Consider the following 18,102-nt stretch of genomic DNA (forward strand, 5'->3'; position numbering starts at 1 on the left):
AACTTGGAAAGTAATACTTGACTGTAATAGCAAGCCACACAGCACTGCACTATCCAGATAAAGCACCCTTGATCAGTTGTCATTTGCACACATTGGAGAGACTTGTCTCAGGCTGAGTAACTACTGGTATTGGATTCTAGATTTAGTCATGACACTCTTGCTTGTTGGGGACTGTGAAATAATTAGTCCACCATGTTAAGGGACCAATTCAAACTTTCCTTGATAGAAGAATCTACATTTGTGATACCTAGGAAGTTTATATTGCTCTTATATGAAAATTTACTGTGACGTTCCAGTTGCTTCTTTTTACTTTTGATTTCACTATCATAAATAGACCTTCTAAATGTTTTTCTCCAAATTTGTTGAAGTTCATATTTCAGAGCTCCGTTGTCCAATGAGGTAGCCTCTATCCAGATGTGATGCTCTAAATTAATTAAACATAAGTAAAGTTGGAATTTTGTTTCCACATTCACAGTAACCACATTTCAAGTGCGCAGGTCTCACATGCTGCTGGGTGGTGATATATGGTATATGATATGTCCCCTATATGGTGATATAGGGTGGGACACAAGAACACATGGATTGCGGCACACAGTTCTCTTAGACAAAGTCTTTTTCAAAGTTTATTTATTTATTGAGAGAGAGAGACAGAGAGAGAGAGAGAGAGAGCACACCTGTGTGCGAGTGGGGGAGGAGGGGAGAGAGAGAAAATCCCAAGCAGGCTCTGCCCTGTCACTGCAGGTACCTAAGGCAGGGCTTGATCGCACAAACCATGATCAGTGATATGACCTGAGCCAAAATCAAGAGTCAGACACTCAGCCTGCGGAGCCACCCAGGCACCCCACACAGTTTTGGTCTAGACTCTGAAGCTTTCCATATAATACCTGCCCTTCAATAACTGTAGACACGTGGCTAGATTGTATTGCTTTGTAAGCATTTTGCTAATTCAAAGTTGGAGACATAATATCTTTTATAAAGAAAGTATAATAAAAATAAACCTGTCAAAAATATATAGTGTTTCACCTATATTATGGACTAAAACATCTTAAGGGCTAGGTTGGAAAACTGTCACTTTTTGTTTGTAACATTTTTTCCTCTCTAGAAACATTATTCTCAAATTTCAAATCCATATAACCTATTGAAAAATCCATATGGATATTGATTTCTGCTTTTACATCTTTAATCATAAGAGCCAAAGAAATCAAACAATGAATCATGTAATATGTTGCAACAGAAATGGAAGGGCTCTTTCGAGATTTTTATTTTAATCATTAGGTTTAATATATAGAAAAAGTAATGACAAGATAGACTTTATATTTGCGCCGGTAAAATAGATAATTATGTTCAGAGCTGGATAGAGTGACAGATCAAGTGGTATAAAATAGAAATTACTGCTAACCAGGCTCAGGTTAAAAAATTGGTGATCTCAGCCTATAACAGAGAGAGAGAGAGAGAGAGAGAGCGAGGGAGAGAGAGAGAATGCTAGAGAAGCTAAGAGACTACAAATCAGTTTTGTAATTTAGGTTAATTTTGTTTTAGATTTTAGAGAGGAACTATACTATTAAATGTTAAACTTTTAAAGTACTATTTCTTAGGTGTTTTTAGAGAAGCTCATTATGACCTCACATTTTTGTAATATCTTTTAACATACTTGAAACTTCAGTAACAGCATAGTTAAATATTGGAGTTGAACTGAGAAAGCAGTTTGTTTTAAAATAATTTTTGCCTTTCCTTCAAAATTAATTTGTTCTAATAGTGGTTATATAAATCTTTAAGTATGTAGGGGATTGATGAGCTGCTTTTTTCGATGACATTATACAAGTATCTCCAAGAAAAGGCTTTCACTTCATATTAGAAAAGCATGTTTGCACGTATAGGAGGATTAGGAGGAACTTAACTGAGGAACAAGGGGGAGAAGAAGGGGGAAAATGGTGGGGGAAAGGGAGGGAGGCAAACCATGAGAGACTCTTGAATGCTGACAAAACTGAGGACTGATGGATGTGGCGGGGAGGGGGGATGGGCATGGAGGAGGAGGGCACTTGTGGGGATGAGCACTGGGTGTTATGTGGAAACTAATTTGACAATAAACTATTTGTAAAAAAAAAAAAAATAAAATAATAAGTGAGAAAAGAAAAAAAAAAAAAGCAGTAGACTACAGCCCTCTGACTGACTGGCCTCCCTTTTGCCTTTACTTCCTTCCTTCTTACCTAAAGACCTGTGTGTGAAAGACACGTTGCATGCCACTTGCTGTGTTGTAGATATTAGGGGTGACAAAGAGAAGGTCATTTTCTCCATTTCGTAGGTCATACCATAGTTAATACCATCATCTTTTCCTTAAACTCCTTCCGTGGTCTCCTTAATATTGTCTTTGCCTCTGGCTCTTGCTCTCCCACAAAACTACTTCTCTCCATAGTCATCGCAATAAGCTGCTTGAGATCAAAATTCAGATTATGTCACTCCTCCACAATAAGCCTGTTCCATTACACTTAATATAAAATCCAATCTTTTTTTAATGGAATTTAAAACATGTTTTTGAGAAAGGCATGCCATCAAAAGTATAGTTCAGAGAATAACATAAGATATAGGCCTAAAAGATTTTCTGTATTACCCAAATAATACATTGATAAATACTGATAAAAATTAAAATACTTAGGTTGATAAAGTACAAAGTGAAACTCCTTCATATTATTCTACCCCTTTCTATCCAAACCCTCCCTCAAGGTTATTACCTTTAGTTGGGTCTATATCCTGTAAACCTTTTTCTATGAAATTACATTCATAGTATCCATTTGCTTTGCACACGCATGTGCTCATGCGTGTGTGTGTGTATCATAGATGTATAGATTAGTTGTTATTGGCACAACTTAGCCTAATAGTATGCAGACTCAAGCTATGAATAGCCTTGTCCATTTATGCCACGATGCCTGTCAGATAATTAACTTCTTTTCACCTATAATGTGAAAAGGTTAGGGAAGCACTACTAATGTCCAGGCTTCCCTCCTCTCTCTCCTCAAACATCTTCTCCCAACAGTTTCCCCAGCTTATTACCTTTTGGTCCCCAGTAGGCTCTTCTTATAGCATACTGATCTTTCAAAACACATAAGAGATATTACAGATTCTACTCCAAATCCTCCCATGGCTTCTCAGCACATTTAAAATAAAACTCAAATCCCTATCATGTATTCAGGTCCTGTTCAAGTTGGCTTCATGAAGCTCACACGAAGTTAGCTACTGCTCTCTGCCTCCTTCACTTTGCCCTATGCTTCTGGAATGTTCCAAGATTGTTCCTGTCTTAGTGTCTTTGTGCTTGTTACTAACTCTCTCTGCTTGGAACAGTATTACTTTCTTCTTCACATGTAGGTCTCTGCTCATATTTTACCTTGTGAGAGATTTTCCTGATCACTGTCCCTTCTGCTCTGTTCTTTAGCTCCTTCCCTCCATAAAGCGTTGTTACTATATTATGTAGGCTTATTGTCTTTTTTTCTCTATCAGAGTGTAGTTCATCTCTTGTACATATTAAGTATTCAATACATAGTTATATAATGAAAAAATCCATTTGCTATGCTAAAAGAGTCAGTAGGCAATCAGAGTTGTAGCTGATCTTTTTATTCCATATTTGTTTCATTTATTTCCTTTTTCCCATTGTCTTGGATTTCTCTAGTATTAGCATGGGCATTTCAGGGAGAGGTAAAGAAAAATTAAAAAAACTCAAGACTTAGTTAATCTATTAGACAATTAAGCCATGCATGATTAGCTCTTGGTATCACTGAGTTTGTAAAATATTTTGATCTTTTAACATAATCAAATGGAAGTTTTAATTATTACCTTGCTTGATTTAACAGTATCTAGTGGTCTTATTAAAGAAATTTTAAGGGATTTCTCATGGCCTCTATTTTGTTAGAGAAGAAAATAGGTATAAAGAGTATGGACAGAGCTAAACTAGTATTATTTTAAAAATAATTATAATTTAAGTAAAAAAGAAATGATTTTATTTCTCACTGTGTCTCTCCTCAAAATCATATTTAAATAATTTTCAGTAGTCCTAATTTTCAGTGGTTTCTGAACAAACTATATTCTGGGTAATTTTCTTTCTACCAAAATTTGCGATGAGCTTATCACCAGTAAAGTTGAGGTCTATTTACATATCAGACCTCTCCAATTTTTGTGAGTTGGAATTTTGAATAGTTATATTAAAAGTAAATCGTTGTTGGTTTCAGTGACATGTAGTATACAGAAAATGAAAGATGAATTCCCCCCTCTCTCCTATGAACACAAGATTTAACATAGAGTGAAAGGAATACAAAGTTTTATTTTATTATACCAACTTCACTTACTATTATATAAATGTTAATAATGGTTATGAATTATTTTCAGTCTCACATTAAAGTAACATCTCTAAGATTATTTTAAACACTTTTTTGTTAGTAAAATTTTGGGTTTAATAGAAGACTAAACTGCATACACATATACGTTTTCTTGGAGATATAATCCATAATTTGTATTATATATTCATAATATGTATATGAATGTAGGGATAAAATCTTGCATCATCGTGCATAGTGTGCAATAAATATTCATGTCTGGCTGGCCAATACCAAGCATGTTTAGGTGTGATGTTAGATATTTAGACCTTTCTATGAGCTTTTAGTACCTCAGTCTGCTGGTTGCTCCCACAATGTCCTTTTAGGTACAAATCCATCACATCCTCTCATTTGTAAAACCCTTCAAAGGCATTATAGTACCTTCGGGATAAAGACTCTACTGCTGGCATAAAAGTGTCTGCAAGAGAAGATCTCGGCCTCTTACCACCCAAGCCATATCTCCACAGTTCGTTCCTCCTAACTATCCCTAAAAATTTAATAAATTTCTGTGGCCGTAGGTCAAGAAGTTTCCTCCTGTCATGCCTTTTGCAAATGCACCTCATTTGCCTTGTGATAACTTTTTGTCTGTTTGCTCTGGGTTTTCAAACTCTAGTCTGAAATCATTTCCTTTTTGAATCACTGTTTGCATTCCCAGGTAAAAAATGATTTATAGACTCTTTCCCTTGTTGTATGTTAGTGGTCTATGTAAGCTCTAGATCTTTCCCTCCTAGAAGTTATGGCTCTGCCTTTTTTCAGTCTTTGTATCACTAGTGGCTAGGGTATTTAGTGTGTGTTCATTAGGTGCTTAAGAAAGAAGATGAGTCCCTTGACCACAGAATCATTCAGAGGTCACTTTCTCTAAAGGATTTTGCTCTTCACCCTGGAGAAGCAAGTCTCCCTCCTTTGAACTCCCTCCTATCTCTAAGTCAGCTTTATCACCTATAACTGCACTGTAGTTATTTCCTAACACACTCCTCTCTTCTGCCACACCATGAGTTTGTTGAGAGCAGAGATTAAAAATTAGGTATTTCCCTTTTTCTAGTGTCTATCAAATATTTGGCACTACATATATATTTTTATGAATGAGTGGCCAATTGTCCAAACTTTTTAAAATTAGTATTTTGTACAGGCTTGGATATGTTTTTAATTTTAGCTGAGTATCTGAAAAAGAAAACCCATGAATGCAACCATGAAGTGATTTGCCAGGCAAATGAAAAGATAGTGAAACAAGAAGACTGGATCTTAGAACCAACTCTACCATTACTAACTAAAGGACTAAGGCAAAGACTTCTGGTTCAGTTTCTTTATTTCTAAACTAAGGTAGGTCAGCTTAAATGAGTGGTTCTCAGACATTGGCCTGCATCAGAATCACCTAGAAAGGCTATGGATCACTGGCCCACATCACTGGAAAATACATGGGTGGGTCCCAAATATTTTCATTGCCAACTAGTACCTTGGTGCCGCTACTTTTGCCAGGACCACCTGTTGAAAACCATGGCTGGGTCTCTCAAAAATGTTGATTCTTTAATGCAGTATGTAGAAGCAATGCAAATTTTAAGTAGGTTATATATCTCCTGAAGTCTCTGGAAAGGTCTTTGATTTTGTAGACTACTTGTGGATTCATTAGAGCGACTCTTTCAGGTCACCTAAGTCACTTGAAGTTGGTTTCTATTCTTTAAGGTCTTTATTTAAAGAAGGCACTTAGTCATGGCAGTATCTGTCACTTTCCCTCACCTGTAACTCAGTCCTGCCAAATGAATTAAGGGATTCCCTCCTTTTCCATCTCTCCTGTTCTCAAGGATGAGAGACTTTAGACTTTATCTCCTCATCTGTCTTGTCTTTTTTTTTTAAAGTGGGCTTTCTGCCCAGTACAGAGCCCAACATGGGGCTTGAACTCACGACCCTGAGATCAAGATCTGAACTGAGATCAAGAGTCAGATGCTTAACCAACTGAGTCACCCAGGAGCCCCTCCCTACCTATCTTTAAAGCCTATTTTTATTCCATTCATTTGTCTTCCATGGATAACAAAATGGTTTATGAATCAGTCATTTTTAAATATAGTTTCAGGCTTTTGTAATTGTACAAAGAGTTTCCAGGACTTCTTTTCATCAGTATTATAATTTCTAAAATTCTCTGCCCCAGAAATCATTCTTATTGATTGCCAGACACCCAGAGGATAAGGTAATGGATATTCTTCTAAAATGATGTTGACTTTATGATATGGAAAGGGATGTCATTTTCTCTCTTTTTTGACTGAAATTTTAGGCTTTAGTACTAGCTAACTTCAGATCTCTGAATATCCTACAGAACCATTTTTTTTTGTCTTAAAAGTTTTAGTAATAAAGATTCCTAAAGGAAGACCATGTCCTTTGCTGATTTATGACATATGATTGTTTTATTAATATACCATCAAATATTTAAGTTGATATTCTGCAAAGAATAAAGTGAAATATATACTTTTAGTTAATTGATCTTAAATAAGATGTTTTTTAAATCAAGGTGTGTGCATTTTTATGTGTGTGGACCCCCACTTTTTTTTTTTTAAACAATGCTGGTCCTGTTGTATTTCCTCTAAGGTTTTTTCTCTAAGGTTTCCCATTATTATCTTCTGCAGAAACTGACTTTGCAATATATTGTTCATTACTTCCCCTAGTAGATATTTTTGAGTGCTCACTAGGCTTTTTACTAGCTTACAACACTGACACCTTAAATTATATACTAATACTTTATTCTATTTGCTGTTTAGTCCTTATAGTCAAAGATGTTACTATACTTGCCTATTTACTTATAAAATAGGGAAAAAGTCATGGAGTTTTTTCGATTTTTTTAAAATCCCTACATTTAAGTAGGAGTACACAAACTGGGTATTCTAGTTAACTTTGTGTCATCGTCTCTCCCCACCGTAATCCTAACCTAGTTTTTCAGGAGAGAAAATTTATAGTACTTTTGGAATTACATAATTCTCAGACCAGTACAATGAAAGCAAAGAGTTTCTCTTTTCATCCGTGGTCTTAACAAAACAATTACTTATTAATACGTTTGCATTTGTGATTTAAGAGCTCAAATTTTAGCCTCCAGTTGAACTTTGCCTTGAGGAAGACTGATCTGGTTATACTCTCAGTGGAGTAGCATTTAATCACCTGGTTCACTTCACGATTGTTGTTCTCTGTCATATAGTATGTACGACCAGGAGATTTCATATGTAATAGATATTTAGCGTGATGGTACATATAGGTTGCACTATGACTTTTAATTATTTTAAATTGAGCTTCACAATTATAAATTAAAGCTCTTAAGAGTCCCAAGTTTGGCAGGGAACGGACTTACTGTTTAGTTTGAAAGCATTTTTTTCAGATATAGCTGTGTAAGTGAAGTGATCTACTTCTGCTATGTGCAAGATTGGACTGTTGGTGCTAAAATTTAAAAGGTTCTGCCTGTGGATTGTAGGAAGACAAATGGCTCATCTCTAGAAGTGAGGAAAAATAGTACTGTAATTCAGTGTCATGTTGATAGAAATAGCAACCTTAACCAGTCATCTTTTATTTTTGGCTCAGACAACTAACTATAAAATATAACCCAGATGGTGGAGCTATGATAGTAAAGATACAGAAATGACATTTTGCTGATGAATTTTCTGCTACCCTTTGCTTCTCTACTTTCAGTTTTATACCAAATCTTTTATGGTGTAAGTCGCTTGCTTATGGATCTGAGGACAGACCCACAGGATGAAAAACGTGTTTTGTGGCATTTTTAGATCTTGGATTATTTCACTTAACTTTTGTTCATTTCCCTCTTCTAGTTGCCTTTTTGATTTTCTCTCTTTTGCTAAACTCATACTCCAACATAAATCAGGCTGTGCCATAAAATCGTGGGCCCCATTTCAATTTATTTTTGAACACATTACAGGCATTTGGAATATAGACTCTGCTCTGTCTGCCTGTCTGCCTGTCTGCCTTCGAATCAGGGATGCCTCTAGAGAGAGCAGGGAGATGAGCACATTATACTGAGGTCCGTAGTCCTAACCTTCTTACCATACTGGACCTTGAATTGAAACAAAGAGGAAGTCGTAAAGGATAGGTTAGTGAAATCGGAATAGGATCCTTCAAAATGTTCTGCGGTAGAGATTAGGAATGGAGAAGGTAGCGAGTGTGCTGAGTTTGTGGCAGTTACTGAAGAGCTAAGAGGTGTTTCTCATGGTCTCCGACATCAGTACCACCTGGGACTGCCCTCTTGCCCTTTATTTCTCCCTGGTGGGGGTGGTAAGCCACAACGTATGATATTTAGTCCCTGGAGGAGGAAAGGGAGGGAGGAATCCACAGCTATGGAGAATCTACTAGATTCTTTTAATCCTCACAATGACCACGTGAGATCTGCACAGGGATTTGCGTTGAGCGCTGTCATTTAGAATGGAGGCTCTGGCTAACAGGCATCTGCTGTCTGTGTGTGTACATCTTCATTATCATGATGGATTTATACCAGAACCTTTTTGAGGAAGCAGTATATACCTCTTTCCCCTAAAGGCATCTTAGTGATCTTGAAAACACTCAGAGAGCACAAAAGCTCCTTCTGTTTTTATGTTATGCATATTATTTATTTTTGGTTCAAGCTTTGAGTTTGTTTTCAGAGATGGAAAGTTTGTCTAGGTCTCTCTTAGCCACATTAGGAATTCATGTGTTTTTGATACATATTAACCTGTATCAATATCTATTCCAAATAAAAAGACCATTGGCAATTTGCAAGTGTAAGATTTTAGGAATGAAAATTAATTTAAATAACTAATAGACTTATTATCAACTTAAATATCCTAGATAAGTTTTAAAAATGATTATTGTTAGTTCCTTTATTTAGATCTTCTAGGGTGCATTGGTGATTACATTAGGGATAGCCAACTCCCCGGGCTAATTTGAAGCATAGGAATGTACTAGGCTTACATATTCATTTCAGTGTGGAGCCTTTTGTAAATATCTTTGGGCTTTTCTTTTATATGGTCTACTTTGGCATGAAATCTCTTAGGGTTTATTTTCTCCTTTTGATCTTGGCCCTGCATTTTTGCTGTTTCCTGGACACTGGTGTGTGCTTTGACTGATGTCTGTTGTTGATCAGGCAAATTCAGCATCACTGAAAATGGCTGCAAGTGTGGTCTTGTTATACCAAATGTCGTCATCCACATTAGATAATGTAGCGGGCCCCCTCATCACTTAGGCCCTGGTAATGCTAAACCTCAGGATATTTTTGTAACACTGACATTTAATTCAAGAATACTTGGCTACAGTATACACAGAATTTGCATCATAAAATCAACTCAAGTCTGTATTATACTATTATAATCATGTGTGGATAGATAGGAGTCTGCGTGTGTACGGAAGAAAGAGAATATCTAAGCCCACACAGCAGCTTCTGTTGAGTGGCAGACCCTGTAACTATACCGAAAGCCTGTATATATATTCAGGTAGCTGAGTGTAGGTTTCAGAATCTCTGGAATGCTTATTACTCTGTGCAGACTGTGAAGTCTTAACAGGACAAGTCCTCCTAAGAAACTGGCCATATTTAATCTCGAGACATTTTAAGGACAAAGAACTGATTTTGAATTTTTATGCAGTTATAAATCATGGAGGTGCTAAGGGTAGCTAGAATCGGAAATATGAAGGAGATTTAGATGAAGAATCAATTAGGGCCTGATTATATGTCTTAGTTGTCTCCCACATCTAGTTAACATGTAATTAGAATCCCCTGATTACTCTTGCAAGCAGCTTTAAAGCCAGAGAATGTAGCAGTATTTCCCTTGCTTCCATGTTTTATCTGTGTACTTTTTGCAACTGCAGGTATTTATCTCCTTCAAAGGAACTAAATAAGCAAGAAAGAAACCAATAGAGAAGGACCGTGAAGAATTCATTAGCTTTAGAGAGCCTCCCCACCTTTTGCTAAAGGCAGTTTTGTGTATTGGACTTTTAGACATAAACTCTTGGGGCGCCTGGGTGGCTTAGTTGGTTAAGCATCCGACTTTTGCTTAGGTCATGATCTCGTGGTTTGTGGGTTCGAGCCCCGCGTCGGGCTCTGTGCTGACTGCCAGCTCAGAGCCTGGAGCCTGTTTCAGTTTGTGACTCCCTCTCTCTCTCTGACCCTCCCCTGCTCATGCTGTCTCTCTCTCTCTCTCTCTCCTAGAAATAAATAAAACATTAAAAAAAAAAAGAAATAAACTGTTGCCTGAATCAATAGGCAAACCAGCCTGCCAGTCACAGGTGTGATGTGGAGAACCTCTTTTTCTTCAGCACCCTCAGCGAACCTTTAGTTTAGAAAGCAGAATTCCAGATTGACAGTACCTGTACGAGGAGTTGCAGTGGGGGAGAGCAAGTGACAGAGGTTTCAGACATTCTGGAACATACACTCTGTTACCTGAATAGACACAGTCTTTTTGCATAGTTATAGGGTCTGCCACTCAACAGAAGCTGCTGTGTGGGTTTAGATAGCTTTCTGTCCTATAAACACACACACACACACACACACACACACACACACACGGTCCTACCTATTACCTATCCACACACCATTATAATAAGCATTGGACTTTGATATCACCTGCCAGTTATGTGTATATTCATCTTTAAGTATGAACAGAAATAGAATATTTCTACATTTGAAAAGAAAACTAGATTTGAGATTTTGAAGTTGCCACATAGATATTTGACTTATTCAACATAAGCTCTTCTGGGGCCTATAACCAGAAATTTCTTCCTTATAGCGTTATTTAACTATTCAAAAGAAGTAATTATGTTTTCATGATTTACAAATTAGCTTAGAAAATTATCTGGAACTTTCTCAAGGGAGACTCATTTTATTATGCCAACAAAATTTTATGAGTTAGGTAAAAGTGAACTAAGTGCCTTATTCCATATTTCCCCATGAGGCAAACTATTAACGAAAATCCACTTACATTACTTAGTTGTTTAGTAGCACACTGGAACTTTTTCCTGCCTCAGTTCTCAATAGGATTCTTGTGGTTGGTTCACCAATGTGGTAGGGAAAAGAAAAGTCTCTGTCTTCAATGAGTTTATATTTTAGTAGGGGAGATGAGTCTCAAATATTTATTTGTACAGCAAATTATGTAATTATAATCGTTCTCCATCTGTAGCTCTAGCCCAAGGACACGTCTTTCCAGTCTCTTACAGAGCAGATATTTATCCCCATGCAATTTAGGATTAGGTCAAAGGTCAGGAAACACTTGCATGCCTTTGAGTTTCTTTTCCTGCAAACATGCCATCATGCTAATTATTACCTTCCAGTAAACGCTGAGTCATGTTCTATTCATCATAAACTTTAACACTGGCATCATTAGGAGTTGCTTTCTCCACTACCATGGCCCGCCTTCATCCTGATGACTTTGCTTTCTTTATGGAAAGTCCATTGACACAGTCTTCACTTCTTCATCTCCACGATCATCTACCTTATTTGAACCTGCTGCTCTGGTTAAATGGATCCTAAATATCTCACAAGCGTTCTAACTTTGCATTCAAGCATCTCACTTTCTTTTCTTCTTCTTTTTTTTTTTTATTATTTTTTTTTAACATTTATTTATTTTTGAGTGACAGAAACAGACAGAGTGTGAGCAGGGGAGGGGCAGAGAGATAAGGAGACACAGAATGTGAAGCAGGCTCCAGGCTCTGAGCTGTCAGCACAGAGCCCAACGTGGGGCTTGAACCTGTGAACCGTGAGATCATGACCTGAGCCAAAGTCGGTCACTTAACCGACTGAGCCACCCAGGCACCCCTAAGCATCTCACTTTCTGACCATAACATAAACTCACCTCTTTCTGTGTCATTCATTCTACAGAGCTCACTCATCACCCTCATGGGGAGCTCCAGATCATCAAGCCATCTTTCGTTTGCCAATTCATCAACTTACTTATTCTATAAAAATTTGATATCGTCATCATCTTTTTGGTCACATTTGCTCTTTCCATAAACTCTTGGCTTGCTTTTGTTTCCAATCTATTTGTATAAGCTTAGCACAAGTAAATTCTCTTCAAAAATCATGCCCCATATTAGCTTGGGATCACTAGAAATTTGTGGCCACCAACTGCAAATGGGCCCACAGCATTCCTCGAATTCCTACCATGTTTTCCTATTAAATTCCCTTTCTAGCCCTCCTTTTCCATCCACTCCACTTGATACTCTCCTGTCTCTAACTAGTCTTCTTTTTACCTGTGCATCCCATATAGCTGAGAAAATTGAGGCCCTGTGAAAGAAAATCCCTTAATTACCAATCCTACAAGTTTATTCATACCTTAATTCATCTCACCTTTCCTCATATTATTAAAAACTCGAGCCCCTTCCTATGAGGTGTGATTTGGATCCTGTTCTATCCTATCTCACAGTAACAGTTACCATTTCTTTCTGACATACACTCAAAAATTTCACATCAAATTGAAACATCCTTATCAATCTCCAAACATTCATTCCCTGTCTTAAAAAGTAATAATAATAAAAAAATTAAAACATTTCTCTTGATCCATATCTTCTTCCATTTTTATTATTTTTTTAAAAAAATTTAATTTTTTAAACAATAAGCTCCAGGCCCAGCGTGGATCTCATAACCCTGAAATCAAGAGGCACATGCTCTATCAGCTGAGCCAGCCAGGTATCCCTCTTCCATTTTTTAGTTCAATTTCTCCCCACCAATTCAGGCACACTTCTTGTGGAAAGTTTTAAATTTATCTCTACTCCTCTGTTGTCTTTATCATTGTTTTATATGGTTTCTATCTCTGTTGTTTCATACAGATGTCTCTTCCTTTGGTCATGCTTAATCTCAGTGGCACATATAAGGGGTATTTTTTTCCTCAACTTTATAGAGATATGATTGACATATAACACTGTGTAAGTTTCAGGCAGACAATGTGTTGATTGGATATATTTTGCAAAAGGATTACCACCATCGCCTTAGCTAACACCTCCATCATGTCACATAATACCATTTCATTTTTGTGGTGAGAACATTTAAGATCTACTCTCCTAGGAACTCTCAAGTCTGTAATACAATACTGTCATCTATAATCACCGTGCTGTAAATTTGATCTCCAGAACTTATTATCTAATGACAGGAAGTGTGTACTCTTTGGTATGATATCATTTATATGTGGGGTCTAAAAAAGCCAAACTCATAGAAGCAGAGACTAGAATCATAGTTACCAGGGTCTGAAGGGTTTTGGAAATGAGGTATTGGTCAAAGAGTGCAAACTTCCAGTTATAAGATATATGAGGAGGTATTTTTAAAAAAGTATTTATTTATTTTGAGAGAGACAGATACAGCATGAGTGGGGGAGGAGCAGAGAGAGAGGGAGAGAAAGAATCCCAGGCAGCCTCTCTGCTGCCAGCGCACAGCCCAACACAGGGCTTGATCTCAGCAATCGTGAGATCATCACCTGAGTCGACACCAAGAGTTGGGGGCTTAACTGACTGAGCCACCTAGGTTCTTTTATGTATGGGAGGCATTTTAATCTCCATTTTATTTAGTATTTTATCAGAATTTGGTCTTGTCATCTGTTCTACTTCAGATATAGTTTATCAGCTTTTGTGACACTGTGTACTTTCATCTGCCTTTGTTTTACTTCCTATACTCTCCTCTTTGTCAGGCTAATCATTCTCAATCCTATCATGGTAGAAAGTATCAATTAGGGCACCTAGGTGGCCCAGTCAGTTGAGAGCCTAGCTCTTGATTGTGGCTCAGGTCATGATCCCAGGGTCATGGGATTGAGGCCCACACTGGGCTCCACACTGAGCATGGAGCCTGCTTGGGATTTCTCTCTCTCTCTCTCTCTCTCTCTCTCTCAAGGAAGAATTTTTTTAATTTTTTTTAAAATGTTTTACTTATTTCTAGGAGAGAGAGAGAGAGAGAGAGAAAGAGAGAGACAGCGTGAGCAGGGGAGGGTCAGAGAGAGAGGGAGACACAGAATCTGAAGCAGGCTCCAGGCTCTGAGCTGGCAGTCAGCACAGAGCCCGACGTGGGGCTCGAACCCACGAACCGCAAGATCATGACCTAAGCAAAAGTCAGACGCTTAACCGACTAAGCCACCCAGGCGCCCCAAATTTTAAAAATTCAAAAAGAAGTCTCAATTAGATTTCTGGTAACTTTTGACAGTTTTACTAAAGGGAAAGGGACAGAAGCTTGACTGAGTTGATAATAATTAACACTTGGGGTCTCTGGGTGGTTCAGTCAGTTAAGCGCCTTACTTCAGCTCAGGTCATGAACTCTCCATTTGTGAGTTCAAGCCCCACATTGGGCTCTGTGCTGACAGCTCAGAGCCTGGAGCCTACTTCGGATTCTGTGTCTCCCTCACTCTCTGCTCCTCTCCCACTCATGCTGTGTGTGTGTGTCTCTCTCTTTCTCAAAAATGAACATTGAAAAAATAAAAATAATTAACAGTTATTGGGGCACCTGGGTGTCTCAGTTGGTTAAGCTTCTGACTTTGTCTCAGGTCGTGATCTCGCAGTTTGGATCATGAGTTGGAGCCCCTGTGTCAGGCTCTGAGCTGTGCAGCACAGAGCCTGCTTTGGATTCTATGTCTCCCTCTCCCTCTCTGCCTATCCCCCCCCCAACAAAGTAAATAAACATTTAAAAACTTAACATTTATTAAACAACAAGATACTATCCTAAGCTAGCATGCACATCATCATGCTCATATTTGTGTTCCCTCTCTCTCTCCCTCCAGTCCAACTTAGACACACACACCCACACCCACACCCACCCACACACCTCAGTGCAATCATACAAGGTTGGTATTATTTTTATCCTCAATTTAAAGGAAAATGAAGTAACTGGTCCAACATCTTAACAGTTAACAAGAGGCGGAGCCAGGAAAGGACCGGAGTCAAACTGCCTCCAGCCTCTGTTCTTCCACCAACTTCACTACACTGTCTCTCAAGATAAAGAACTTAATGCAAAGAGAGCATTTCCTCTAAACAGGCTTCAAATTTCCTTTAAAATGCTAACATGTTAAAATTTTAAAGATGAATATAATTTTAAATAGTACTTTAATTAGATATTATGTATATAGGCAGCAGTACTATCAGCATTACACCCTGCCCATGTTCATACTGTACCCCTACCCACCCCGAAGCCGTTGGCGATGGGACACAGGAGGCTGGGTGGTTGTTTCATCTCCCATCTGTCCATTCCTAGTGTAGATCTTGTCCTATGTTACTTCTTTCCTACTTTGTGTGTTCTTGTAACTATTGACTTACTTCACTGGAATAAGGCAAAGCTAAGAAGTAGAGCAGAGTCTCTGCAGGAAGAGAAATACTTCCTAATGAAAGGATGGCTAATCTATGAAGACAGAAATGTGTGGGTGTGTGTGTGCACGCCCGTGTGTTTGTGCATGCACATGTGCGTGTGCACACATGTGTTTTACATTTCATATAAGTGTATCCAATAAGGAAACAATTATGTCACTTTCCAAGTATTGGAACAAAGGCTTAGCAAGAAATAGAGGGAAGAATCAGATACATAAACTGAGATATAACTTGGAGCAGCTGTGGTAGGGGCCCCTTTCCTGGGGGTGAGAAAACTTGTACTTGACTCCCAACTTTCCTGTTTATAAATTCTTGAGCAAATCACATAACCTTTTAGAGCCAACCCCCAAATCCTGAACATGGATATAATGCAGCTTTCATTTTAAAGTTTTATAAGGATTAAACAGTAACAGGTGTAAAAGTGCTACATAAACCAAAAGGTAAGCTTGTCAGCGTTGTTACAATGTGAGATATGTAAGTATATCTCAGGAGAATAAGTTTTATTTCCTTTAATTGTAGTCCAAGAAAAGAGAAGACACAGAAAGAAAAAGTGAGAAAACCATTTTTGAAGAACTACATTTTCATAAATAGACCACATATCTGTGTAATTAATCATTGTTGGTTATTTCACTTTTGTCAGAGCCAACATTAAATTATTTTAATTTCCTATGTTTATCTTTGTTTTACTTTCTCCAATTATTTTCCTTCCTTTGCTTCATATAAGTGATAAGCTTATGCATGTTTACTGCACTCACGAGAAAGAGTTTCTAATTTGTTTAAATTGAGCTTTTATTCTGGACAGTAAATTTGGGCCTCGATTTAAAAGGGAGCGAAAGAATCAGTTCTTTATTAAAGCACAAAAAAAATGTTTCTCTTTTTAGTGACCTCATTTTCCCTGCTAAGTGTTGTCTTTGCCTCATTAACAAGAGCTGGAGGAAATTTCTAATATCAGATTCCTTTACTACTAAGGATCTAATCAGCTTTATCACCTCAACAGAGCCCTCACCTTGTAAGGCTCCTCTGTCCAGTCAGGGGAAACAAATCTCAGTAGCTTAATTACGGAAAGCTTGCTGGAGCAAATGCTCAGGTCAGATCTAATGCTTGGTGTCAGGTAGTCAACCAGGGCTTCCGAGAAGAAGGGAGCGATGGAAACCATACCAGATGTCAACTTCCACCCATTTAAGAGGCCAGGCTGGGGACAGAATGAACAGGCTCTTTTTGCATGGTGTTTTCACTCCACTTCATTACCTGAAATACTGAAGGTAATGATTCCAATCGATTTTTTGCTACTCTAGCAACATTCTTGGATTATTAACTAAATAAGTGAAGTAAGGTTGAATTAAAATAGAGGGGGGAAAAAGGCAAACACTGAAGAAAAAGGACTTTATCCTTTGTCAAACTGAATTAATGCAGAGAATGTGCCTCATATAACAGAAAGTTGAACTCAAAGTCAGAAAGCCTGTGATCAAATTGCCATCTCATGTAACCGAAGCAATTTATTTAACTGTGTCCTCCTGGCCTCATCTTGGCCATGCTTTTTACCTTTCTTATTTTTTCGCCATGCATACGTCTTTTTAAATCTAGACCTCCAAATTTCTAGGGTGCTGCACAACAAGCTTCCCTGTTCCCCCCTTGCCCCAGCAGAGGCCTAGGGTCTGTGCTGAGCCAGAACCACGCCCTGACCCCAGAACTGGCAAACAATTCCCATGGGAAAGGAGATACGGCTGCAAATCATGGAATCACACTGGGAGACTCTCTCCTCCTAAAACTTGTGTTCATCGAGATGTCATTGTTTATACATATATCTGATATTTTTAAATTATGGTTATTGTAGCTCATCTGGACCTTTTCTAATTTTTATTTTTCTTTTTGATGGGAGTGTTCCCCTGCCTGAAACCTCCTGATACTTCTCTTCTTTCCTTGATCAGTATGTGTGGATCATACCTTGTTGGCTTTCCTTCTGCTGCTGTAGTGTTGCCTTCCAGTTCAGTGGCCTTCTCCTCTTTATCGTCCTGGGCCATCTTATTCACTCATCATGTTCACTTTCAAATCTATAACTTACTTCCATGAGGATGACTTCTCAATCTAAAGTTTTATTATGAACCTCTTATTTTTGAGATATGTTTGCCCTGTTATCCCCTCAGCCTTTACCTTATGTGCACCCAAGGCAAATCACATTTGAAATGTATTTAGTCATTTCTCCCTCAAATCTGTACCATTTTCTGTATCCCTAGTCCTGGCTAGGGATTCTGATAGCATCATTCACCTAGTGGTGCAAGCCTGGAGTCAGAATTGACCTATATTTCACCACAACTAACAAGGCAATAAGTTTTATTTTGTCTGTTTCCTTAGCATTGTTTTTATCTTGCCTTTTTCTTTGCATATCTCTATTTACGTGACTACTAGCATATTGCCTGAGCATTTCCAGTCTTGATTTATTTTAGTCCATCTTTTAACT

The 18,102-nt window shown here is 37.9% G+C and overlaps 1 protein-coding gene across 6 annotated transcripts in view; it reads left to right on the forward strand.

Moving 5' to 3' along the window:
* Window positions 1-18,102, forward strand: part of PTPRK (protein tyrosine phosphatase receptor type K) — a 561,746-nt gene that overhangs the window by 267,290 nt on the left and 276,354 nt on the right. The gene's annotated exons all lie outside the window — the stretch shown is intronic.

This window comes from Hyaena hyaena, unplaced genomic scaffold (genome assembly GCF_003009895.1).
Source record: "Hyaena hyaena isolate Hyena2069 unplaced genomic scaffold, ASM300989v1 scaffold_596, whole genome shotgun sequence".
In the NCBI taxonomy this organism is placed as follows: domain Eukaryota; kingdom Metazoa; phylum Chordata; class Mammalia; order Carnivora; family Hyaenidae; genus Hyaena; species Hyaena hyaena.